The sequence below is a fragment of the Protopterus annectens genome, chromosome 13.part0 (assembly GCF_019279795.1).
Source record: "Protopterus annectens isolate FY-2018-M chromosome 13.part0, PAN1.0, whole genome shotgun sequence".
Classification (NCBI taxonomy): Eukaryota; Metazoa; Chordata; order Ceratodontiformes; family Protopteridae; genus Protopterus; species Protopterus annectens.
This window is the reverse complement of record NC_056747.1, coordinates 1,220,435,008-1,220,462,109: the sequence shown is the minus strand read 5'-3', so window position 1 is coordinate 1,220,462,109 and position 27,102 is coordinate 1,220,435,008.

The following is a 27,102-nucleotide window of genomic DNA, read 5'->3' as shown; positions in this document are numbered from 1 at the left end:
TATATAACTGGAAGGTCATTCATAGCAAGGAAGGTTAAGCAGAGATCATCATCCAGGATACTATTCAAGACTGAAGAGCTGTACAGCATTTTTCTTCGATCAGAGTAGCTAAGGATGTCAAGACCTGAAATCTATTTGGTGAGAAAATGTTGAGATCTTTTGAATTAGGCTATATGTTTACTGAAATACATGCTGAAGGAAGCATTATATTCAATGACAGTCCTAATAATGAACGAATGGGGTATATAACTTCCTTGAGCTTTGAGTAGATACAATAAAAGGTAAATTTACAAGGTAGAATAGCTTTCTAACCAGAACAAAGACATGGTGGTTAAATGAGAGTTTGTTATCAGCATAGTCACCTCAGTGTCTGATGACTGAGTCAGAATTAAATGTAATGTTATTTATAATGCATGGACTAGTGATGACAGATTTTTCAAGAGGAAAAAATACTGCATTTCTTAGCATTGAGGGTAAGGTTGTAATAAATACACTAAGCATTTGTTTGGTGCAGCTCTTAATACAGAGTCTGAGTATCAGAATGGGATTTGATAGCTGCCCCCAGTTTGCAATTGTCATCAACTTGGTTAACTACAGATCAGCTTTCATGTCAGAAAATTATATGTCAAAGAGAAGAGGGTTCCGGACAGAGCCCTGCAAGACACTAGTATTGATGTACTGCTGTTGAGAGTAAATGCCCTAACTTCAATGAGAGGGTTTCTATCATATAGCCAATTAGGCATTCAGCACACTACATACGATACTAAGGAGATGAGCGAGACTGTCAATAACCCTGCTATGAGTGATAGTGTCAAATGCCTTAGCAAGACCCAAGTAAGAAGCATAGACTGCATATGCTCTATATGTGGCCCTTGTAACCCTTTCAAAAAAATCAACTAAAATGAACAGGGATGATCTGCCTTTTACAACTCTAAATGAGTGTGTTTTCAGAGATATACAGTCAACTATATTGCTTATTAGTTTAGATATAATACAGTCCATAGCCTATATGATACATGCTGTTGCGTATATTATATGATGGATAAGAGGATTTCATTCAAGCATCACGGAGGTCTTTGGCAAAATACTTTGGGATTATGCAATTAATGTTTAGATGATTGTCATCCAGATCAGCTGAAGTCATGATCTGTTTATACAAGGCATTTACCTTTCTCACTTAGAATATGATGCTTCCTTGTTATTTGCATTAAAGTAATATTTCTTATGTTGGAATGGAATGAATGATATTTTACAGAAGGAGTGGGAATAGTAAGATAAAGTTTCACCAAACTGTTGGTCAGATGAAATTTGCATTCAGTCTATTACAGACTTTCTAGGAGAGATACAGTTCATGTTTTTAAAAATCTACATGATAAAGTAGACAGTTGTTCTTAGGATTTATCCTTTACCCTTCAAAACTGTAATACACAAAATTATAATATACTGTTAAAGATGGACAACGGCCATTCCAAAATTAAATATACTTTTTTGTCACATGTAGACAGATGATAGAATTACTTACCTACAGAACAGACATAATCAAATTCACTCTGTGGGTTTAATTTGGAACTGTATATCTATTTTGACAGCTCCAAATATGAAGCGGCAGGGGATGTTAGCAGGTTGCTTGATAGTTTTAACTTTGATACCCAGCCTGTAGTGCTAGGGACCAAACATTAAACAAACTACAAAATGCTAGGGTGCATTTTTAGAGGGAATAGATGCCAGAAGCAACACAATAACAATTTAGCCATACCAAGCTGTGGTTAGGTCACATCTTGACCACACAAAGCAATTTTTGATGCTGTCAAATGAGATGGACATCAGTTTGCTGGAAAGATTTCAGAGGTAAGCCATCAGAAATAAGAATGACATGGAGGAGAAATGATATGAACAGAGATTCGAGGAGCTTAACCTGTTTTCACATGAGAACAGAAGGCATGATATAGGTATTCAAGATCATGTCACTGAGATGTGAAGAGTTATCCTGAACAGAAAGTACAGAAGAGGTACGAGGGAACACAGGAAGCAGTCTCTAGAGACCAACTACTCCTTGAAAATAATGATAATTCTCCTTCACCGAGAGGATTTAGGTCCCATGAAATAAACTATCAGAATGGGTGCTAGAGTGGGAATACAGATGGTCATCTAAAATGCGTAGCATAGATGGACAGAAGGTGAGGCAGAAAAAAAAAAAAAGAGGGCAGGTAAAATGTTGAGTGTACTTAAAGTATAACCAAAACAGGTGCATTCTCTTATTCTGCCATTATACAGATGCAAACGTTGTGTAATTTTTTATATTATTGATACTTATGTTAATATTAGTTCCTGCAGTAATATGTTCCAGGTACAGACTTTCTAAAAAAAAAAAAAGTCAGTCATCACATTGTAGGTCAAGTAGAAGTTACTACTTAGTAAACTGTATGAAACATAATATAATCCTAATTCGTTGCACCTCTCTGAATTGTTCAAGTTTCTATTCCTGTAATTTTTTTAGTAAACAATCATTTTAGTTGTTCAGCTTGTTTCGTGAGGCTTGTTTGAGGTCTTAAGAATTATGCATTTTATTCAATAATTAGTTATGGTTGTAGGCATATGGAATTATCTTTCTGCAAATGTTGTGGATCACAGACAATAGTAGAGCTCAAATATGATAAGGCATTCATTGCAAAAATAGTCCACAATGATTGATCTATTTGACTGGCTAAATGGAATCTTTTTAACAGTGGTAGACTGCAATTACCACCTCATAAAGTTCAATTTTGTTGAACAAAACAGGTGGCATGTTCAGGAAAAAACATATATAATGAAAAATATCAACCTGTTTTGTAGCAAAAGTGGTCCCATGGCACAGAGGGATAAAGCCCTGACTCTGTCCAGGACCCACAGGTGCTGGAGGGTCTGCAAAGGGGTGGGTGTAATCAGCTGATGTAAGCCTGCCCATCCTGGACAGAGGGAGGCAGTATAGGTTCATTACACTATAGCAGCACAAGAGCTTGTTAGGTGGGTTCTGCAAGTGAGTAAATCACTTCATTAGAGTTTGCACATTTGCAAAATCATGCATGCATCTACGGACACAACAAATATATGGGGGATTTGGAAGTCATTGGTTGTTAGGATACAGTCCTTGGCAGCAATATGATGCTATATTACTGTGTTGTCCTTCATGCTGCTGTGCTTACCTATGTACAGTTGGGTTGATCTACGTTTCAGCAAGCTGAAGAGGTAAATGTACAATTTACAGTTCTCAAGAGGATGAGGAAGATGAATACATGCATTCTCATTTTCTGCAATCTGCTGTCATATTTGCACTTTGTGAAGTATAACTTCCTACATTGTGTGTTTAGATAATACTTGGGTATTCACTTTGTTAATGGAATGCTCTCAGTGTTTGAATCCAGATATATGCAAAAATGTTTCTGAATGTTTTGTATGGCTCCTGTGGCTGTAAATGTTGGCTACACCTTTCCTTAACACATCATTATCCTGCTGCTATATTAACGCACCTACACCATATTGTGAAGCCTGTCTTGTAGAGTTCCACCAATAATAGCACATTTGGCCTTTTGTGTGTTTCACAATACAGCTGTAGCATTCATATAAGGTTTGTCAAAATCCAACTGTCTTGACAAATGTGTAAATCATAAAACATGAAACATGACCATAACACATATCTGTTATGTTTTCCAACAGTTTCTTATATGGTTGTATGCATATAATGCTTCTTTGTGTGAAAGTCAGCAAAGAGCACTGTAGAATACTAATAATTCCCATTCTACATTCAGCACCTCAATATACGAAAATGCATGCATTAATAGTGTGCCATCAGCAGTACAATTTAGCTTGGCAGCTCTGCATGTCTGGCAAAGAGTTAAAGGAAAAAAAATAAATAAATACATATTTGTTTAGGTTGCACAAGGTTTGTATGTCTGCACTGAATTTTCTGAACAAGTTATCTTGATTTCAGAGTGATACTGAATCAATTCATTCATTAGCTTAATGTATGTCTGCTGTCCAATGATTATACTTGCAGCTGTGCTACAGTGTTTAAACTATTCACACATAATCCATCCCTGTCATTCTGCAGTGCACTGTCCTATGCAGAAGTCCCTGTTTGTCTTGTCAATACACATTGTGGATTACAGACACACATAATCCATCCCTGTCATTCTGCAGTGCACTGTCCTATGCAGAAGTCCCTGTCTGTCTTGTCAATACAGATTGTGGATTACAGGTTCACATAATCCATCCCTGTCATTCTGCAGTGCACTGTCCTATGCAGAAGTCCCTGTCTGTCTTGTCAATACAGATTGTGGATTACAGATACACATAATCCATCCCTGTCATTCTGCAGTGCAGTGTCCTATGCAGACGTCCCGGTTTGTCTTGTCAATACACATTGTGGATTACAGATACATATAATCCATCCCTTTCATTCTGCAGTTAACTGTCATATGCAGATGTCCCTGTTTGTCTTGTCACTGTCCTATGCAGAAGTCCCTGTTTGTCTTGTCAATGCACATTGTACAAGCATGAGACAAGAAAAGTGGGATTGCTTGAATTGCTGTTCTCTGCCTGATTATTGATGATCTCTGTCTGCATTTAATTTTGGATTGAAGTTAATATTTAAGGATTGGTTACTTCTATTTTTAACGTTTTCTTGCATTGCATTTTCTTTAGTTTTAAGTTTTGTGTTCTTTTTGGAGTTTTAGGAGGTGTTGGCTAGGGTGAGTTAGAAAAGAATTCTACTGCAGACAGTAAATAACATCCAGCAAATTAGTGGGAGGAGCTGAGAAATAGCATTCACAATTTAACTAGAAATATTTAGTGGCATGTTTATTTATCTGTAGTGCTTGTTTGACTTGTTGTTCTCTGCCTGACTATTGCCGGTCTCTGTCAGCATTTCATTTTGGATTGGAGTTATTCATTTAAGATTTGGTTATCTCTATTTTTTTATCTTTTTATTATAATGCATTTTATTTTGTTTTAATTTTTCTTTGTTTATTTTGGAGTTTTAAGAGGTGTTGGCTAGTGTCAGTTAAAAAAGAATTCTGTTGCAGACAATGAATAACATCCAACTATTTAGTGGGAGGAGCCAAAAAATAGCATTTCTGATTCTGATTTGACTACAAATATTTAGTGGGATCTTTGTTTAGCTGTAGTGCTTGTTTGACTTGTTCTCTGCTTATTACTGATCTCTGTCTGCATTTGATTTTGTTTTATCTTTTTCTTATATTTCATTTTGTTTTGTTTTAAGTTTTTTGTTCTTTTCAGAGTTTTAAGAGATCTTGGCTAGGGTTAGTTAGAAAGAATTATGTTGCAGACAGTGAATAACATTCAGATAATTAGTGGGGGAGATGAGAAATAGCATTCCTCATTTAGCTACAAATATTTATGGCATCTTTATTTAGCCATAATGCTTGTTTGACTTGCTTTTCTTTTTCTTTTGCTGATCTCTGTCTGCATTTCATTTTGAATTGGTGTTATTCATTTAAGGTTTGGTTGTTTCTATTTCTTGTCTTTTTCTTATATTGCATTTTGTTTTGTTTTAAGTTTTTTGTTCCTTTTAGAGTTTTAAGAGGCCTTGACTAGGGTCAGTTAGAAACGAATTCTGTTGTAGACAATGAATAATATTTAGCTATTTAGTGGGAAGAGCTAAGAAATATAATTCCTCATTTAACTACAAATATTTAGTGGCATCTTTATATAGTTGTGGTGCTTGTTTGATGTCTTGTTCTCAGCCTGACTATTTCTGATCTCTGTCTGCATTAGATTTTTGGATTGGAATTATTCATTTAATGTTTGGTAACTTCCATTTTTTTCTTATATTGCATTTTGTTTTGTTTTAATGTTTTTGTTCTCTTCGGAGTTTTAAGAGGCCTTGGCTAGGGTCAGTTAGAAAAAAATTCTATTCCAACCAGTGAATTACATCCAGCTAATTAGTGGTAGAGGCTTAGAAGTATCATTCCATATTTAACTAGAAATATTTAGTGGCATCTTTAGCTGTAGTGCTTATCTGACTAGCTGTTCTCTGCCTATTACTGATCTCTGTTTGCATTTATTTTTTCCCACTCTCCTGCTCCTTTGTTGTTGTGCTTTTAAAATTGGTGGCTTTTGAGTTACTTATCCCCACTATAAATCTAATTTTGGACACTCCTCCCAGTATTATCTCATCAGCTCTTTCTACTGAGAACCAAGAGATCAACTGGGAAGGCCTTCCACCTCAGTCACTCAGACTTGAATTAACTTTGGTTTCCTACCTTTCCACTTATTCATTTATTACTGATTGTTAGCAGCCTGGTTGCATTATAACTGTTATTCTAAGCATTTTAGTTCTGATTTAAACACTTAGATGTCAGACTATTTATCTTACATAAGGAAGGTTTGTGGTCTGCACTCTTGTGACAGGAGAGGTAGCTTACATCCTTCTGAGATGGGAAATGCTGGCGGAAGGCTTATTGTGTCTATTATTCTAAAAGTGTCTTAGTTCTGGTTTACGTGACTAGGCTCCAAACCAGTTATTTTACATTAAGAAGGTTTCTGGTGTACACTGTTGTGGCAGGAGAAAGTAACATCCACCATTCTTAGCTGGGAATTGCTGGTAAAGTCTTATTGTGCCTGCTATTCTAAGTGTCTTTGTTGTGGTTTTAAGCAGTTGGGCTTCAAACCAGTTATTTTACATTAGGGAGGCTTGTGGTCTACAATGTTGTGGCAGGAGAGGATAGCCTATTTCCTTCTGAGCTGGGAATTGCTGGTCGAAGGATTATTGTCTTTGTTATTCTAAAAGTGTCTTTGCTGTGGTTTAAGGACTTGCGCTCTGAACCAGTTATTTTACATAAGGAAGGTTTGTAGTCTATACTCTTCTGGCAGGAGAGGATAGTGTTTACCCTTCTGAACTGGGAATTCCTGGTGAAGGCTTATTGGTCCTGTTATTCTAAGGGTCTTTGTTCTGTTAATCTGTGAGGAAACTGATCTGTCACAGTGTAAGTTTCCCTTAAAATGCCCTTACTGTCCAGATGGATTTTTTAACTACTACATCATCTGGTTTTCACATGGCTGAGCATTGCCCATAAAGTTCCTTGTCTTACTGACCTATCCAATATTTAAATTTACCTCACTCCTCCCTAGCAGATCAGTAGCCATGGATGTGCACTTCCTAACTCCCCCTCTGTGACTATTCTGGTTGATATGGGTATTCTGTGGTATTGTAGCAACTGCCTCGTGAACACTGACATCCCACTCAGTCTTAATGTAACAGAGAACGTATGTGAGAGGTATAAATGCACTTTAACATTAGAGGCAAAACTCTCTCATAAAATCAAAACTAATCCTATAGAAATTGTCAGTAACACTCGTGCCATGCCTACTGCACAGAGTAATGGCCCTACAAATAAAGCTACTTATGCTGAGGCACTTACAGCCAGCCTTGCCAAAACATTAAGAGCTCCTTCACAGGACAGTCAAAACATGGGTGCTCAACCACCATATAAACATTCTGTTAAAACACTACACACAGTTACACATAGTAGCACTGTATCTAATACCGCTACTGCAAAACTCTTAAGACAAACCAATGCAAAGCCAAGGCAAACCAGTGCAAAGCCAAATTTCCTCATCATTGCTGATTCTATAGTGAGGCACTCCGATGTCCCCATCACAAAACTGAGTAAGCAGAGAGTCAGTGTTAGCTGACCTTCTGGGGCTAGGATCCATCAGGTTACAGAGGCACTCAAATCATTGAACCACAGGTACCAGTATGACTCTGTCATAGACCATGCTAGTGATAATAACCTGCGACACACCTTCCATATCTATATGAAACAAGACATGATTGAGCTTACTGATTATGCATCTCAGGCAGGTATCAGCCTAGCACTGAGCAACATACTATCTTCTCCAAGGAAGATGTCTCATTACCAACAGAAAGTGATTGATTCTAACAATTGTCTTAGCATCTGGTGTCATTTTAATGGGATACAATACTTGATGGCTTGGCATCACATGGCTGACAGACCACACTGCTTTGCCAGGGATGGTCTGCCACTTATCCCTTCTAGGCTTTCAGATATTAGCAAAGAACCTTTCCATCCCCATAATCCCTTTTTAGGCAATACCAGACTTATAAATATCCCAACTTAACAGAATTCATGAAGGAATATCTGAAGGTGGTACAAATCAATGCTAGAAGTCTTAACAAGAAACTCCACTACCTGCAAACCTTCCTCTCCCTGGAGGGTGTAGACAACTGTGCAGTAATGGAAACATGGTTTAAAGTCATGGAAAGTACCCCATCAGTGCAAGGTTCTAATGCCTTTCACACCTTTAGACCAGCTACTGCACAAGAGGGAACTAAAGGTGGAGGAGTCTCAGTCTATAGTAAAACCATTCTTGCAACCATACTAGTTAAAGTATACCACCCCCTAGAACTCATACATGTGTAATTCACATAAACAGGGACTCACACCATATCCTTGCAACATACAGGTCCCCCTCCATGTCCCAGAAAACCCATACTACCTATCTCAATGTACTAGAGTCCCTCATCATTTAACCCAATTCAATATTCATGGGGGATCTCAACTACCCCTCTAGAGTTTGGGATATCCTACACCATTTCTAATAGACAAGCCCAGCAATTCCTAAACTTTATTAGTACCAACATCCTGGAACAGATGGCCCATTCTCCTACTAGGGGTATAAATATCCTTGACTTTGTACTCGTAAACATGGACAGCCAATGTTCCTCACCTAATGTAATGTCTTCATTTAACAGATTTGGCCATAAGGCAGCTTTGCTTAAAAAAATTTAATTTGGAAATACAGTGAAACTAAAAAACATTAGGAACTATTCCAAGGGTAACCTCTCTCTCTACTAAATGGCAACTTGGCAAAATTCCAACACCCCTCCAAACCCACAAAAACCATAGCATATGTTGAGTTATTTACAAAAATTCTGTATAGCCATATTGATAGCAGTATAGAGCGAGCTGTGCTCACTCATATTAAGAATTAGACAAACTCAAAAGACAAGCCACCCTGCTGGAATCACAGTATCAATCAGTTATACAAAAAAAAGCTTGGCCAAGCGTAGAAAGAACAAAGTCATACATACTAAAAAAACCCTGGCCCATCTAAACAGGCAGCTAAGAGGATTAATCAAATACTTCAAATCAAATACTAAATTTGAAGAAAAAAAATCACTTCTCAGGCAAAGGGAAACAACAACGCTTTCTACAGCTATGTCCATTACCTCAAGGGAAATAGGCAACAATGGCAGAACTTATTGTGAATGGTGTCACACATCCTAAACTGGAAGCCATTGCCAACCTTTTGGCTAACAGGTTCAGGTCAACCCTCACCCCCAACTCCCTCTGATAGCCCAAAGGAAATGCCGCATACCACAATTCTTTAAATCATTTACCAGTGATCAGTTCATCACTGCACATTCTGAGACCAAAAACACTGCATCGGTGGGTCCCAATAACATCCTGGAATGCTTGCTAAATAGCATGAAACATGTTCTATCAGGTCCACTTGAATCACTTTTCAACTGGTGCCTACAGTAAGGTTTTGAGCCCAAGAAATGGAAGATGGCTACAGTCATCCACATGCACAAAGGAGGTCCAACCACTGATCCAATAAACTACAGGTCCATAAGTCTGACCAGCATCATCTGTAAGGCAATGGAAAGAATTATGATAAATGAGGACATAGGTAACCTGCAAATGCTGCACCCATCACAGTTTTGCTTTATTAAATGAAGGTCATGCCTTTTTAAGAGAGTCACCAAAGCAGTGGATGAAGGCAAGACTGTGCATACAGTTTACCTCAACCTGGCCAAGGCTTTTGATAGAGTACTTCATTCAGGCATTATAGACAAGGTCACTGATTTAGGTATAAACCCTTGTATCACCCACTGGATAGCCAACTAGCTCACTGATAGGACCCAGGAAGTCAAAATAGATGAAGCCACCTCCACCAAGAGGCAAATCACTAGCAAAGTTCCCTAGGGCTTGATACTGGGTCTGCTCCTTTTTGGCATCTATTTTTGTAAAATGGAAGCAAATGCTAATGGTTTATGGCTGACTACATTTGCAGATGACTGCAAGCTGTGGGTTATCATTGATTCCCCTGCAGACACTAGCATTTTTCAAGAAGACCTATCTGTGAGTAACAAAATGGTGCCAAAGCTGTGGTCTTAAGCTCAGTGTTAGGAAATGTGTAATTGTAGTCTTTAGGAAGTCATCCATCCTGGCTTATTACCATGTTGATAATGCACCCATAAGAGTTGATGCAGTGGTCAGGGATCTAGGTGCACACATAGACAGTAGCCTTACCTTTGACCACCACATGGCCACAGTGATGAGAAAATCCTTTAATGTTGCTCAACTTATAAATAACGGCATGGCATCTAAGTCTAAAGAGGTCATTATCCGACTGTACTCTGCCCTTATCAGACCAATCATAAGGCATCCTTCAGTATGTACCTTACTAGGTATTTGCAGCAACTAGAGCAAACTCAGAGGTTCCTTATAAAAAGAATATAAGGTGTAACAAGCCTGCCATATGCAGAGCACCTTAAAGCCCTTTCCCTGTACTCAGTCTGCTATAGATTACTGAAGAGTGATCTGTGCCTAGCTTGCAAGGCATCCACACTTTTGAATTTCTTGCATATTTGTAAGTCCAACAGTAGCAGAAGTATAAGTTTTCAGAACCAGAATTTTGTCTTTGACTTAAACAAAATATGCTGGAGAGATAAATATGTCTCCCAGAAATACCCCTCCTGTGAAACAGGTTTCCCATCCATGTGAAAGTGCATGTGGAATAGGACATTTACATGAGGCCTGGCACCTATCTCCCTTATGGACAGAGGTAGCTTATAAATGACTGGCCCTCAAAGTGCTACTTGGATACAGGACATTATTATTATTCTTTTGGGAAAACTTGGCTAGGCTTAGAAAGGCCGCCAGGCCATTAGCGTAGTAACAATCTATGAATCTATAGATCATTCAGGAATGATCTGGCAGGGGAGTTTGATTGATAATCCACTGGTTTACAACTTTTAATTTTTTTTGGCACCCCATACCATAAAACAGGTACATGTCCCTCAGAGTAAAACAGGGTACATGAAGAACAGCATCTGAATCTTAGTAGAGATGTATGTCATTACATGTGACAGTCACTTTTGAGCTACATTGTCCTGTGCTGCATATGCATTTGTCCCAAAGCCTATGATGCACAGTAACATTTGTTCCAAACAGTGGATTTTTAGCAATTACAACTGTGCTTTTTCACAACAATAAATTCAGACCACCTGTGGTGCTTTCAGCTAATGTTGTGTTCTCTAGATTGTGTAACTAGTTAAGTAGGAGGTTTGTTGCACAATGTGGGAAACATGTTTGTGTGCAACATTTGGTGCTGTGTGAACTTCACCTGAAGATAATACATTTAACTTTAAACACATCTCTCTAATCCCCCTTTTATCAAAACATCCTCTCTGCAACACAGTGATGAGGTCATCCTGTCAAAAGTGTACTTTCTTCTCTTAAGAGTCAGGCTTCTCCTGTGACACTTGTGACTAATGTTGTGCTAACTAGATAGGTAGGAGATCCAGTGCCTATTATGAGAAACTTGTGTGTGTGTGTGTGTGTGTGTGTGTGTGTGTGTGTGTGTGTGTGTGTGTGTGTGTGTGTGTGTGTGTGTGTGTGTGTGTGTGTGTGTGTGTAAAAAACGTGTGTTGTGTCCACTTCCCCTGAGCAGAGCACATTTAACTTTGCATACAACTCCCTTATCCCACTTTTAAGAGAAGCATCCTGTCTGCAACATACTGATCGAGGTCATCTTATCAAAAGTGCATTCTCTCCACTTTAGTGTTAGACTTCTTATGTGCACCTTTCAACTAATACTGTGCTTCCTAGAGTGCGTAACTGGATAGATAGGAGTTTCATAGCTCAATGTTTGAAAATGTGTGTGTGTCTATAAAGCTTGGTGCTATGTCCTGAGGAGAATACATTTAACTTTACAGGCAGCTCCCTTATCCCACTTTTAATAGAAACATACCTTGTGCAATACATTAATGAGGTCATTCTGTCAAAAGTGCACTCTCTCCACTTAAGAGCCAAACTTTTCCTGTGTTGCTTGCAACTAATACTGTGCTCTCTGGATTGTATAACTAGATAAATAGGCAGGAGGTTTGATGCTCAACATGAGTAACTTTTGGTGTGTGTGTGTGTGTGTGTGTGTGTGTGTGTGTGTGTGTGTGTGTGTGTGTGTGTGTGTGTGTGTGCGTGTGTGTGTGTAAAACCCTTGGTTCTGGGTCCATTTCCTCTGAGGAAAATACATTTAACTTTGCATGCAGCTCCATTATCCCATTATTAACAGAAAACATCCTTTCTGCAACACAATTATGAGGTTATCCTCTCAAAAGTACAGTCTCACCCCTTAGGATTCAGTCTTCTCCTGCAGCCTAGTGACTATTACTGTACTTTGTAGATTATGTAACTAGATAGGTAGGAGGTTCACTGCTCAACATGGGAAAGTTGTGTGTGTGTAACACTTGGTGCTATGTCCACTACCTCTGGGGAGAATGCAATTAACTTTGCACACAGCTCCCTTATCCAACTTTTAACAGAAACATCCTCTCTGCAACACAATGATGATGATGTCATCCTGTCAAGAGTGCACTGTCTCCCCTTAAGAGTCAGACATCACCTGTGGTACTTGACAGTAATACTGTGCTCTCTAGGTTGTATAACTAGAGTGTTTATATCACGTTATCGAAAGATGAAAATAGCGAACGCTATTTAATCGAACCTAAAATATCTAAATGGCATAATATCGAACATTCAGAACAGTGAATTCTTTCCTTGAGAAAAAATTTGCTATTCCGAAACACATACACAAAACACAAGCACACCTTAAAAAAAAATCAATACACACACATACACTTATAATCCTACAACTAACCCCACACTAAACTATACATACACTACTATCTATCCACTTACCTTAACCCAAACCCTAACCCTAAGGTCTGTCACTATCGTACACTCACCTAACCCACGCCCTAACCCTAACTCACTTAACCCGCCCCTAAACCTAATGCACCTAACCCGTGCCCTAACCATAACTCACCCGTAACCTAACCCTAACTCACCTAACCCACGCCCTAATCCTAACAACCACACAATCGCACACTTACCTGAACCTGATCCATAAATCTCCACCACAGTACTGAAAATAGTGAAGCCACAGAACCCGCCAACCAAATTCTTTCCCTAGGAAAGAATTAGGTGTTCTGCTGCTTCGCTATTTTTAGCATTCGATTAAAACGGGTCAATATTAGAACATTCAAAGTTTTAAAACTTCGATGTTCTGATATAGACCCTAACTAGATAGGTAGGAGGTTTGATGCTCAACACAGGAATCTTGTGTGTGTGATGGATGGGTGTATAGGGACAGGTGAGCATATCCTCCAACACCAGTATGTTCAGTCAAATTCCACTCTGCAGAATTGTTTTAAACTGCCAGATGACTCTTCCATCGCCTTATCTCACCTTTCACAACCACATCTTTTTAGAAGCTCATTGATGAGGTTACTCTTTCTAAAGTGCACTCTATAACTATGGAAGTCATGCTTCCCTTGTGACATTTATGGTTCATACAGTGATCTTTAGAATGCATAACTATGTCAATAGGTAGATCAAATACAGTGGTGACTTCCATGTTTGTATAGAACTCATAACACATTGGAATGCTTTCAATTACCCTTATAATGTGTAACATTCCACTCAACTGAAATATTTTGCCTATAACTGTAATCCAACATTAATGTATTGAGTTTCAACCATAGCAGTGTTTCTATAATGAAGTTGTGATGTCATCCCTTCAAAGATGCTGTATGTCTCACTTAGAGACAGACTTCTACTGTGGTGCATGTGTTTAATGCAATGATTTCTAGATTATGTAATTTACTAGGTAGGTTGTTAGAATCTCACCACAGTGAACTTGTTTCTATGGGCTGTAGAGTCTGGTACGTAGAATTGCTACAGCAGCTGAAATCAATCTAGTTCCGCAGGGAAAAAATTTAAACAGGTAGATGAGTCCCCCATCCTCTTAGCCTACTTTTCATAACAACATCTTCTCTGCAACATACTGATGAAATCATTCTTTCTAAAGTGCACTCTCACACTTTAAAGGTTAGACTTCTCTTGTGGCACTTGCATTTCTTGCACTATTCTCTAGAATGTGTAACATGATAGATAGGAGGTTTGACTACAGCAGTGATTACTTTCTAAGTGTGTGTGTGTGACTGTAAATGGATTCAGGATTGTTTTACTCACATTTGTAGTGGCAACATTTACAACCCCAGATGGCTATGAAAGTCATTTTAACACACCCATCTCTTTGGCAATATACAGCTGGTATCATCCCTTCATAGATGCTTTATGCCTCACTGGTCCTCAGTATTCTGTAGTGCTGGCTGCTGATACTGTGCTCTATAGATTATATGTATACTTCCATATATGAGATGTATTTTCAGTGGCATAGTGTTAAACTAGCTGATTTGAACATTATCTGGGAAAATACTTTTTTGCCAACACAGTGATTATTTAATGTTTACATAACTGCAGTATCTCACAGTTGCAGTGCAATTTCTCCTGTGGTGTGTGGATTTGATATTGTGCTTTATAGATTGTGTCACTACATAGGTAAGAGGCTTGAGTCCAGCTGTGAGTGTGTCTTTCACTCTTGTACTGTGTAAACTACTCTTCAAATATATATATGATGTGTAGCTGTACAGTGGTATTGTATCCTTTGACCAGATTTTAGCATAAACATCCAGGTAATAAGCAATGGTGATGTCATCCATTCAACTGTGCTAGCATAAACATCCAGATAATAAACAATGGTGATGTCATCCATTCAACTGTGCACTGCCACAGTTGTACAGCAACATGTTGTGTGGCATTTGTGATTCAGGCACTATTCTCTACCTTATGATCTCAGGTAGTTAGTTCAAATATACCCATTACTGCTCAGACTATGTTGTGTTATTCTTATTGTGAATGTACATGCTGCTAACACTGATGTCAGACATATTTGTTGTGTACATATATAAATTTTTGATTTCTCTTACAAAAGCTATGGTAATGTCTCACAAAAGTTTCTCTAGAAGTTTTTTTTCTGAGTAATGACATGAGATTACATTTTCTTTAAATAACATTTGTAGTAAGAGTTCATCTCTGGCAAGAGGGAATGAGACAATATTCTGTATGTTGTTGCCTTACTATAGCATTAACAAGTGCACATATCCCTTGCAGTAATAGCATGATGCAATGCCTTGAAATACCAAGATATTTTACAACTGTAGTGACACTTCTATCATTGTGCACTCACTCTACAATTTCATGTATGGTGTGTAGTCAAATGGTCAGGTGTTCAAAACTCATATTCAGTGACTCAGCACTGCATAGCCTTATACTGTAATGCATGAACTGCATCTACTTTCACATGTATCGTGTATCAAATGAGACACTGAGGCTGGGTATGTGTTCAAGTCATTTATTCTACATAAACACATCAGAAGCTGTAACTGGAACATATACTTTGAACTTCATAAGCTAACTGACTAACTTGTTACTTCAGACACACTTGCATGTGGATCTCCATTTGCATTCCCTCTGACTGACTATACAAACTGGCACTGATCTTGTACATGGTCAGTAACTTATATGCATGTGCTACCTAGCTACGGTGGTTGACTAGGTACAATACACACAATGATCTATATCCACCATCTTTGATTTGTTCAATGTGCAATTTGAGAACAAGATATTCTACAAGTTAGATATTACATCTCACTTGCAAAATATCAGTTGGCATAATGGTTAAGATCTTTGCCTGCTATGCACAAAATACAAGGTTTGATCCTGACCTCCAACCAATGTCTGTTTGGAATTTCCATGTTCTCCCTGTGTCTCCGTGGAGATCCTCCCACCTCTGAAAAACATGCTGAGTGTTTCCATCTCAAACTCACCAATGAATGGAGCTGTGGGCAGCATCACAGACTCTACATGCTGCCCTATAGAGGGAAGAGTTGTATAGACCAACAGCTTTGGGCATCAACTGTGGTGCACAGTATTCTCAAGATAGGAGAACACGGATCACAGACTGTGCACAGTGGCAGGATTAGCCAGTCAATTGTGCAAAATATGTCTCTAGGTGATTTGGTCATGTTGACCAATGTCATCAAAATGGGCATGGCTAGTTACTGGTGATAAGTGGGTTGAGGACCCGGCCTACTCCAACCTATGCCAGGGACCTAAGCTAATGGTGGGAGGGATATATATGTTCCCCTATTGGCCAATGTGTGCCTGCCATAAAGCCCAACAGCCCTGGGTCAATAAGCTACTGTTTAGCCTGCGTCTATTTGCCCAGCCTGGGTTACCTGGGATAGTTCTGTTGAGAGAAAGTTGGATGTAAAACCTACCAACCTGCCAAACATGAACTGAGAATTGTTACGCTTAATGTAGGTTCACTGACAGGGTGCAGTTTGAAAGTGGATGACATGATGATACTGAGGAGGCTGGACATCCTATGTATCCAAGAGACAAGATGGAAGGGCAGTACAGCAAAGCCACTTGACTTGGGATACATACTCTACTACTCAGGAGGAGGATAGGCTAGAAATAGTATAGGAATTCTGGTGATGGAGATCATCAGAATTAATGACAGACTCATAGCAATCAGACTCCAGTGTAATGATAGGGCCATAATCTCAGTCTATGCCCCACAGCAGGGTTGTGATAGTGAGGATAAGAGTGCATTCAGACAGTAGTTGCAGGACCTGCTAGATAAAGTAGGACAACATGAATTGGTGTTGATAATGGGTGACTTAAATACACATATTGGGACAGACAGAACAGGATATGAGGATTGCCTGGATCCACATGCTGGGGCAACAGGAATAAAGAAGGAAAGGTCATTCTAGACTTCTGTCTAGCAAATGGCTTGATAGTAGCCAACACATGGGTCAGAAAGAGAGACAGTCACAAGATCACATACAAGAATAGCCAACATGTAACTCAGGTAGACTTCTTCCTAGTTAGGAAAAGGCACTGGGGTAGAATCCATGATTGCAAAGTCATCCCCAGTGAAATAGTCATGCTATAGCATAAACCACTAGTTGCTACAATCAGCTGCAAGCAGTGGTAAGAGAAGGCTCTAAGGTCAACAAATACCAGGCTGAAGACCTGGAAGTTGATTGGAGAGAAGGTGCAACAGTTCAATGAATTACTCAAGGCTCTAGCACCCCAAGAAGAGGAGAAAATAGGTCTAGTTGAACAAGAATGGCAGCACCTAAAAACAGCATGTGTTAGGACTACAGAAAAGATATGTGGATGAGCCAGGTATGGAAATAAGGTACATAAAGAAAGCTGGTGGTGGAATGCAGAAATCCAGGAAGTCATCAAAAGAAAGAAGGAGCGCAGGAAGAAGTGGGTGATAGAAAAGACTGCCTTGGCTAGGAAATACTACTGGATGGCTAACAAAGAAGCTAAGAAAGAAGTTGCAATAGCAAAGAATAAGGCATTGGAGGCACTCTACCAACATCTAGAAAATGACTCAGTAAGTGGCACAAAGAAACTATATCAGATTGCAAGGCAGAAACAGGAAGATAAAGAAGATAGTCAGACACCCTTCATAAGAGATACCAGCAACAACCTGCTCACCAGTCCTCGGGACATCAAAGGGAGATGGAAGGACTATTTCCAGCAGCTTCTGAATGAAGAAAACCCCACAGAAGTTGTATTTCCCCAGAAACAGCCTACAATGAGAGAAGAAGTGGAGTCCACCCTAGAAGTATGAATAGCACTAAGGAAAATGAAGCCAGGAAAGCAGCAGGCTCAGATGAGGTCACAGCAGATATGATAAAGATGCTGGGTGAGACAGGGGAGAATTGGCTCCTGAGGGTACTCATAGCAGTGTGGAGAGAAAGGTGTATCCCAGATCATTGGAGAATAAGCATACTCATTGCCAGTGTACATGAACAGAGGGGACATCCACAACTGCAGTACAGAGGCATCAAATTCCTATCATATTGCATGAAAGTTCTGGAGAGGGTGACTGATAGATGGATATGCAGAGAAGTAGAAAGTAAAATGGGAGATGAGCAATTCCGATTCAGATCAGGATGCAGCACAATTGATGCGATGTTTGCAGTGAGACAGATACTTGAGAAGAAGCTAGAGATGAGGAGACAGTCCAACTAGGCATTCCTAGACTTAGAAAAAGCATATGACAAGGTCCCAAGAAAGCTGATCTGGGCAGTACTGTGGTGGTTTGAAGTCCCAGAAACATTGGTAGAATTAGTGCAGGCTATGTGCAAGGACCTGATGACTCAAATACGAACAGTGTTCGGCCTCACAGAGAGGTTCCAAGTGGGAGTGGGGTTACACCAGAGTTCAGCCGTGAGTCCACTGCTGTTCATACTGGTGATGGACTACATTAGCAAACAGGACGGAGGGGACAGATCAAGAAAGTTGCTGCATGTAGCCAATGTGGCATTACTGGCAGACTCTGAACAAGAACTTCAGCAAAGGACAGGAGAATGGAATGCAAAACTGAAGGCACATGGGATGAAACTAACCACAGATAAGACAGTGGTAATGGCAGCAAATTGGGGAAATCAGAATAAGCTGAGAATAGAGATAGAAGGGAAGATAGTGGAACAGGTAAATAGCTTCAAGTATCTGGGAGGGGTGTTTGAGGAGCAGGGAAGTCTGAATGAAGAGGTCAATTCTAGAATCAGAGGGGCTGCAGCCAACTGACATAGAGTGCCAGGTATAGTCTATGATAGAAGAATGCCAAAGAAACTGAAAAGTAAGGTGTACAAGACAGTGGTGCGACCATTATTACTATATGGTACAGAAACCTGGGCAGTAAAGGCAGAACAGTTGAAGAAGCTAGAGGTGATGGAAATGAAGTGCCTGAGAAGGGTAGTAGGATGCACAGTGAAGGACAGATGAAGGAATGAGGACATAAGAGCAGAAGCTAAAGTAGTTCCAATTGCAGAAAAGATCAAAGAGAACAGATTACAGTAGTTTGCACGCGTGTAGAAAACCAGAAGGCAATCTGGTGAGGAAGATTTGGGACAGACAGGAAGAAAGTAAGAGGAAGTGAGGACATCCAGCAAAGAAGTGGATGGATTGTGTGAAAGAAGATCTGTGGCAGTCAGGCATGAGTGTTGAAGAAGGCAGGAGTGTGGCACTGAATCGAGAGAGCTAGTGACAGTTAACATGATACCCTAACCCCATGTAGAAAAAATGGGAAAAAGGGGGCTGATGATGATGATGATGATGAAGATCATTACATCAACATTTACAACAAATGAATTCAAGTCCAAGTTGCTGTGTATTTCAAACTGGTTCTGGAAATTCTACCTGATCTGATCACATAAAAACTTTGACTGGGTTTAGCAGCAGGGACAGTCTTTGGGGATTCTTTTACAATTGGAACTTTGGGGATTAAATCAGGATTACTTGAAGAAAGTACATTGTCATCTGGAATTTGAACAAGTGTAGAGTCACTCTGAGAAACAGAGCCATTGGCACGGGTGCTCTGCTGCGTCAGTGATTTGGAGGCTGGTAGTATGCATTTTGTTTCCTTCTGATTGTACAATGTCAGATCTTGGTTCATCACAGATATTCTTGACAATTCCCATTTTGTCATATCCTTTAGATGTCTGCATTCTCACAATCTTTGCTTGTCTTAATGGTTTGAGAGATTTGCTGTATTTATCGTAGTACAACTTTTGTGACTGGTGTTCTCTCAAAAGTTGACCCTTGACCATTCTGTTGTTCTTTGCATTTGGTATCAATAAATGTTTACTGATCGGAAGAGTTGTTCTAGTCTGTCTGAACATCAATCTCTGAGCAGGTGAACCAAGCAAATTATCCCAAGGAATGCTTCTGAGATTAAGTAGGTTAAGAAAAACATCTGTACCATCTCTGATTTCTCCAAAAGTACTTCACACTTTGAACTGTACACTCAGCTAATCCATTGGACTGTGGATACTCAGGACTACTAGTAACATGGACAAAGTCTCAAGACTCAGCAAATCTCTTGAACTGCTGACTTGTAAACTGTGCACCATTGTCAGATACGACTTTGTCCAGACTACCATGGACAGAAAAATGCCTCTTCAATTTTGTACTGACAGTGCTGGATGTTAAGTTAGGAAGAAGGTCAATTTCAAAACAGTTCAAATAAGAGTCTATTAACACTAAGTAATGTTGGCCATTCCATTCAAAAATATCAGTAGCAACCGTCCCCCATAGTGATTCAGGAATGTGGTTTAGCTGAAGTGGCTCTTTTTCTTGGTGCAATTTAGTGCTGCTGCAAATTGAACATGCTAAAGTTTCCTTCCGTTTATCTTTTGACACAGAAGGCCAAAATACTATGCTTCTTGACCTTCTTTTGGTTGACTCAGTAACCGAGCTATGACAATGCATAATTTCGATAAATTCCTGTTGTAATGCTGAAGGAATTAGCACTTTAGGACCTTTTATGACGACTCCATCTTCCTTCATGAGCTCATCTCTATAAGAAAAATAGTTTTGTAGGTCAAGTGGTAAACTGGTTTGTCATGCCGGCTATCTTTGATTGATAACATATTTTATTTCTGGAGAATTAGGTCTGAAGCTGTATGATTTCTGAATTCATCAAAACATGGTGAGGGAAACATTTCTGACTTCCACGACCTCAAAGCTGTTTTCTTATTGTCATGCTGTTGTGTTGTTTGTCTGGGCACTCTTGGCAAAGCATCGGCAAGATATAGAAATTTGCCTTTTGTATAGACAATATTGAAATTGTACTTTTGTAATTTTAACATCATGCGTTGCAAATGTGCTAGGGCTGTATGTATTGGCTTTTTCAGAATTCTCACTAGTGGTTGGTGATCAGTCTCTATTTGTATAGGTTTGCCATAAATATTATCATTGAACTTTGAACATGTGAACATTACTGCCAAAAGCTCTTTTTCAATTTGTGCATACTGCAGTCCAGTTTGTGTTAAAGATCTGGATGCACTGGTATGCCTTCTTGAAGACATGCTGCACCAAGACCATACTTTGAAGCATCACACAAAAGAGTTACAGGTTTGTGAACATCACAATATCTCAATGTGGGTGGACTGGCAATTTTTTGTTTCAGAACATCAAATGCTTTTTGGTGTTGTTCCAACCAGGACCAGTTTACATTTTTGTGTGTCAACTCATAACCGCTGAAAGCTCACTAAGGTCTGGTATGAACTATCCTAAATAGTTGACCATAGCAAGAAAACATTGTAAAGATGTGACATTTTCTGGAACTGACATCTGAAGAATTGTTGCTTGCCTAGACGGATATGGTTGTAAGCCAGGACTGGTAAACAAATGACCACATAAGTAATTTCTTTCAGTTTGAATTTACATTTCTGAGGATTCAGTTTAAGATTTATTTCACAAGCATGGTCTAGAACTTTGATGAGGTTTCTATCATGTTCGTCTTTACTTTTGCCCCTTACAATAATGTCTTCTAGTATAATAGCACATGGATAACCAGAAAAAAATTTGCTCCATCGCACGTTGAAATACTTCACTGGCAGAATTTATCCCAAATGACATTCTCAAAAATCTGTAAATACCAAACGGTGTACTAAAAGTGGTTAACAATAAAGATTTGTGATATAGCAAAATTTGCCAAAAGGAACTTTTTGCACCTAAGACTGAAAAAAAAAACAGTGGCATTTGGCATGAGATCAGCTACTTCTTCTACTGTGTGCATCAGATGATGAGAATGTTTAAGTGCTTTGTTTAAGTCTCAGATCAGTACACATTCGAATATCACCTGAGCTTTGAGTTACGACCATGAAGGATACACATTCAGTTACTTCTTTTACTGGAGTAAGGACAGCAAAATTCACCATTTTTGTCAAGTTCTGCTATTACTTTACTCTGCATTGCTGCTGAACATTCCATGCTCATCTGGCAACTGGGCTTACTTCATGGTTTAACTTCATGGAATATGTGACTGGAAATTTGCCAAGCTTGTCTTTGAAAATATCAGCATATTCACTAAAAATATTCTGTGTAAATTATTGTGGTTGTTCAGAATTATATGGTGGAACTATGTATTAAAAGAAATCAGTCCCATTCTCAAATTGTCTTTGAGGCCTAACAGTGACTGCATGTGTCTTTTGACTAACTAAAATTGCAAGTCATAGCTGTTCCCAGCAGAATGGCATGTGAGAACTACTGCACCATCAGTTTGAATCTCTTCATCACCATAAGCAACTAGTTTTGCACACTTTGCTGAATCAAGTTTCTCACCACCTTTTATTTTAGCAAACATTTGTGCTGATATAACATTGCACTTAGATCCAGTGTCTACTTTAAGGTCTACAGGTTTCCCATTAATTCATATACTACAGAATATTTCATTCTTTGTTGCCAACTGATAATCTACTGTGTTAACTGTTTCATCGATCACAGAGACACCATCAACATACAAAGTTTGCTCACATCTCTCTATCTGATGTACAGCTATATATTAGTTCATCAAAATACGTATTTGTCAAATAAGTGTGCATCAATGATTAAACAACAAAATTTATTACAACGAAGCACGGAATTTTTCCCAGGATTAAGGACCACTGGGCCATCAGCACAACTCTGCCCTTTTCCCCATAGCAGTGCGATCTCGGAGTTGATTTATATGTATGTATATATATATATATATATATATATATATATATATATATATATATATATATATATATATATATATATATATATATATGTGTGTGTGTGTGTGTGTGTGTGTGTGTATATGTATAGTGTGGTGTGTGTTTCAAAGTGCTAGAGGGTGAGTGGTTCCTAACCCTGGGGAAAATTCCATGCTTTGCTGTAATGAATTTTGCTCTTTAGCCTTTGTTGAATATGTGTTTGATGAATGCATATTTTGATGAATTAATATAGACCCCTGATCTACTTGCTTCTTCGGATGCTCTCTTTTAATAAACATATACACCTCTTTAGACTTGAAAACCCTTTTGAAATTAATCCATTTTTTACATTTGTGACATTGCTTACCAAAAGCTAAGCACTTCTCTCATTTAGGTTCATGACTGCCTCCAGAATGAAGACAGTTAACAATGAGATTAGGTGGGGCAGAACCTCTCTGTTTATATTTCTTTTTCATATTAGCTTTATGTTGTACACTATCAACATTCTCACTGGCAGATAGTGCATGCATGCTTTTCTCATTCATAAGCATATTCATATGCTTTTCTGTAAGCTCATGTATTTGGCAAATCTCGATGGCTTTGCTCAATGTTAAATCACTGTCTCAAAGCAAAATCTTTCTCACTGTATCATTAACACCACACACAAGCCTGTCTTTTATCAACTTATCTCTCAGATCACTAAATCTGCATGTTTTTGCTTTATTTCTTAAGTCAGTGATGTATGCTGCTAGAGTTTCGCCAGGCTTTTGATTTCTTGTTTAAAACATGTGCCTTTCCATTGTAATATTTGTTTGAGAGTTACAAATTTCTCTAAATTTACATTTTAAGCACTCAGGGTCTTTCCGTGTTTCAGCCTGTATCACAATATGGTGGTTCTCCCCCTCCTCTGCATACACGGCAGGTGCATACACAAATGAATGTTCCTTCTCAATGGCTTCTGAGCCAGCTAAATTAAGAAATATGGATGCTTGTGTAAGTGCATCTTTATCAGAAAATGCAGCCTGTATTAAAATATCATATTCTTGTTCAAACACTCACCAATTCTCAGCAATATTATTATCAAAGACCAGAGGTCCAGGTCTGCAAAATCTCTCTGCCATAACAACAAAATTCATTTAAATATAAGCATAGATCAGGTACTTGTAATTATGCCCACCTGCAGAACAATCTCTCTGAAAAGGCTTTATTTGAACACTGCAAACAATGCAAACATTCCAGAAACTTTGGATACCTTGAAAAGTTTTAGTCATGCAAGAAAGTAGTACATTGCAAGTAAATTCAGTCAGTTTAGCCTTTTTGTACATTTTAAACACTTTCAGAAATTATTTTGAACACGTATGTAATTATTTCAAATAGTTTTATCAACATGTCGCCATTTTGGACATTTCGTTTATCTTGGTAATAATTTTGAACGCTTTGAATGCTTCATCACTTATTCTGTGATTGAAAAATCATTTAAACTAGTTTAAGTACCTTTGAATAACCACTGACCTGTTTGGAAGATGGCTGCTGTAAATTCCTCCACTTCTATTTGTGTGCCTCATGGTTTGTGAATTGCTTCAACTTCGGATCCCATTCTGACACCATGTCGCACGTTTCGTGTGTCAAATGAGACACTGAGGCTGCGTATGTGCTGAAGTCATTTATTGTACATAAACACATCAGGAGCTATAACTAGAACATATACTTTGAACTTTATAAGCTAAATGACTAATTTGTTACTTCAAACACACTCACATGTGCATCGCCATTCATGTCTGCATTCACACTGACTGACTATACAAAATGGCATCGATGTTGCATGCACTCAGTAACTTTTATGCATGTAATGTCTAGCTGCAGTGGCTGACTGGGTACAATACACACAATGATCTACATCCACCTTAGTTATAAAGTACACATTTACAGTGAGGGAGGCCTTCCCCATCCCTTTTATCTCAAAGAAGTTACTTGCAACACAATCGTATGATATAGTGACTTATCACAGGTGGAGTGTCACACTTGTGTCAAGACTTCCTCTGTGGTGCTTGTGTTTCATCCACATGTCATTAGTCAATAGACTTATATAGCTCACTGTTCAATTCCAGAAAAGGGGCAACGTTATATAAATGCACTGACATTACACAAAAAAACATTTATCTAGTTATGCACATCCATTTGTACGCTGGACAATGATATATAATCACACATTATGATTGCATGGCAGTGAAATGATTATTCAGAACACACTGAGTACTCCTGTGGCATGTGGATTGAGTACTGGCTTGTATAGCATACCTATACTGATAGACTGTTGTCCAGTTCTGGGACAGTGTCTGTACTATACAACAAAAACAGCTTCCTTGGCAAAGAAGCATTGATATTGTACTGGCCACTTTTGTGTGGACAGTAACATGCATTGCTTTTTTTCATCATTCTGAATAAATTCTGTTGCTGAGGTTATATTCAGAACTCATTTCTTTCTTCACACATTGATCTCAGTTATTTGTGACAGTCTTCCTTGCTTTCTACAGTGGCACATGCAGTCAATACAGAGGTCTGTGCAGAACCTAGTATCATAGGCAGTGGTTTGAATCTAGTATCATCTGCCTGTCAGACAGCAGTGGCTTACACACAGAAAATAGTTATGTTACAGTTAGAATGCCACCTTTTACAGGTCTTGTCCTGCAAGGTAGGGCATCCATACCACTTATGATAGGAAATTGATATAAGCCCTTCAAGGGTGTTCTTCATGACACAACTGATGTGCATATTTCTGTAGCATCTATGACTGATATATATCTGTCTATCTGTCCTGGCATGTGTTTGAAAATGACAAGATGCTTATGTTTATGTCATTCATTGCTCACAGGCACTACTTACTTCTGAAATAATTATACTGTGTATCACATGTCTTCAGCCAAATATTTCTTTACTGCTGCAGTTCTTTTCTTCTTACTGTACAGCTTAATGGCAGATGAGGGTTTCCATAAAATATTTCTTACTGTATGACATGCAATGTATGGTATGCTGCCAGATCATCAAAATTGTGCCTGGGCCTTTGTTGTGTTTTGCTGCTGTTGAATTGCTGTTATGTTACTGTTCACTGATGTATGGGAGGGACCTGTGTCATTTACCAGTGGGAAACTTGAAATCATGAAGTGTCACCTGATGTGTATTGTCATGTGTCATTTATGTAAGTTCGGTGTTATTATATTGCAATTTAACATTTACATGACTATACAACCCATGCTTGTCTATTACATGTTGATAGTGATAGACCCCTTTCCTATGAGTGCCAATAACAGTTATTTGAAAAAAACATGTCCCTTTCTAATGTGCGTTAAACAGCTGCAAGGTTCTTTTGCTATTGTGTATACATGCTGACATGGAGAATTCAGCAGTGTTGTCAGGTAGAATACCTAAATTCCCTGTATAGACATCTCAAATGCAATAACTGCAGGGTATGCATTTATCCTATAATGTATTTACTGCCCTTGTTAACTATTTCAGCTCAGCATTTTAACATATATATCACATTAACTCCCCTTTTGTCTCTCTTGCATCCTTTGCCAGTATGTTTGTTTTTATTTATGTGTGTAAGTCAAGTATTATCATTGAGATTAATTATGATTACATCAATATGGCAGTATTTATATGTTACAAATGCTTCTTTAACACTTCAGCACGTTTGCCTACAGAATCTGACCACATTTTTCACATTTCCCCTCTCCTCTTAATTACTTCTGCAGTACAACCAATGTTATTCGTGTACAGTTAACCCACTTCACTTCCCCTCCTACGGACCTGATTCACTGTACTTGCCCCTAGTATTTTTGGACTACGGCATGTGCTCATCTGTAAGGCTTGCCTATAGGAGACTATTTTGTTTGCATTCTGTGCTCATGCTTGGAGGCAGCTTTCCATGGCCGTGAACACTATTCCTGCCCATGAAAAGGTGCTTGTAAACATGTAGGCCTAATGAGCAGCATGCATATTCAATGAGTGCTGCTTCTCATCATGTAGAAGGGCTTAAATCACGTACGCCTAGCATGAAGCCTGCATGATTATTAATGAATCCCATGGGATGTCTTCTTCCTTTAATGGAATCCAGTGCAACAGCAAATTCCTATGTGAGAAGTAAGTGCCAGAAATACGGAGGCGGCTGCTGCAGATTAAGTGGAAAGCACTGGAAATTATGACAGCAGGCAAAAAAGTGTGCTCATTAATGAACTTTGGCCAATGATACATTTCAATTTGCCCCAAGATGTGCATCAGAATGATACATTTTAGCTGCAGGATAAGAATTAATTAAAAACAACCCTATTTGTATCCCC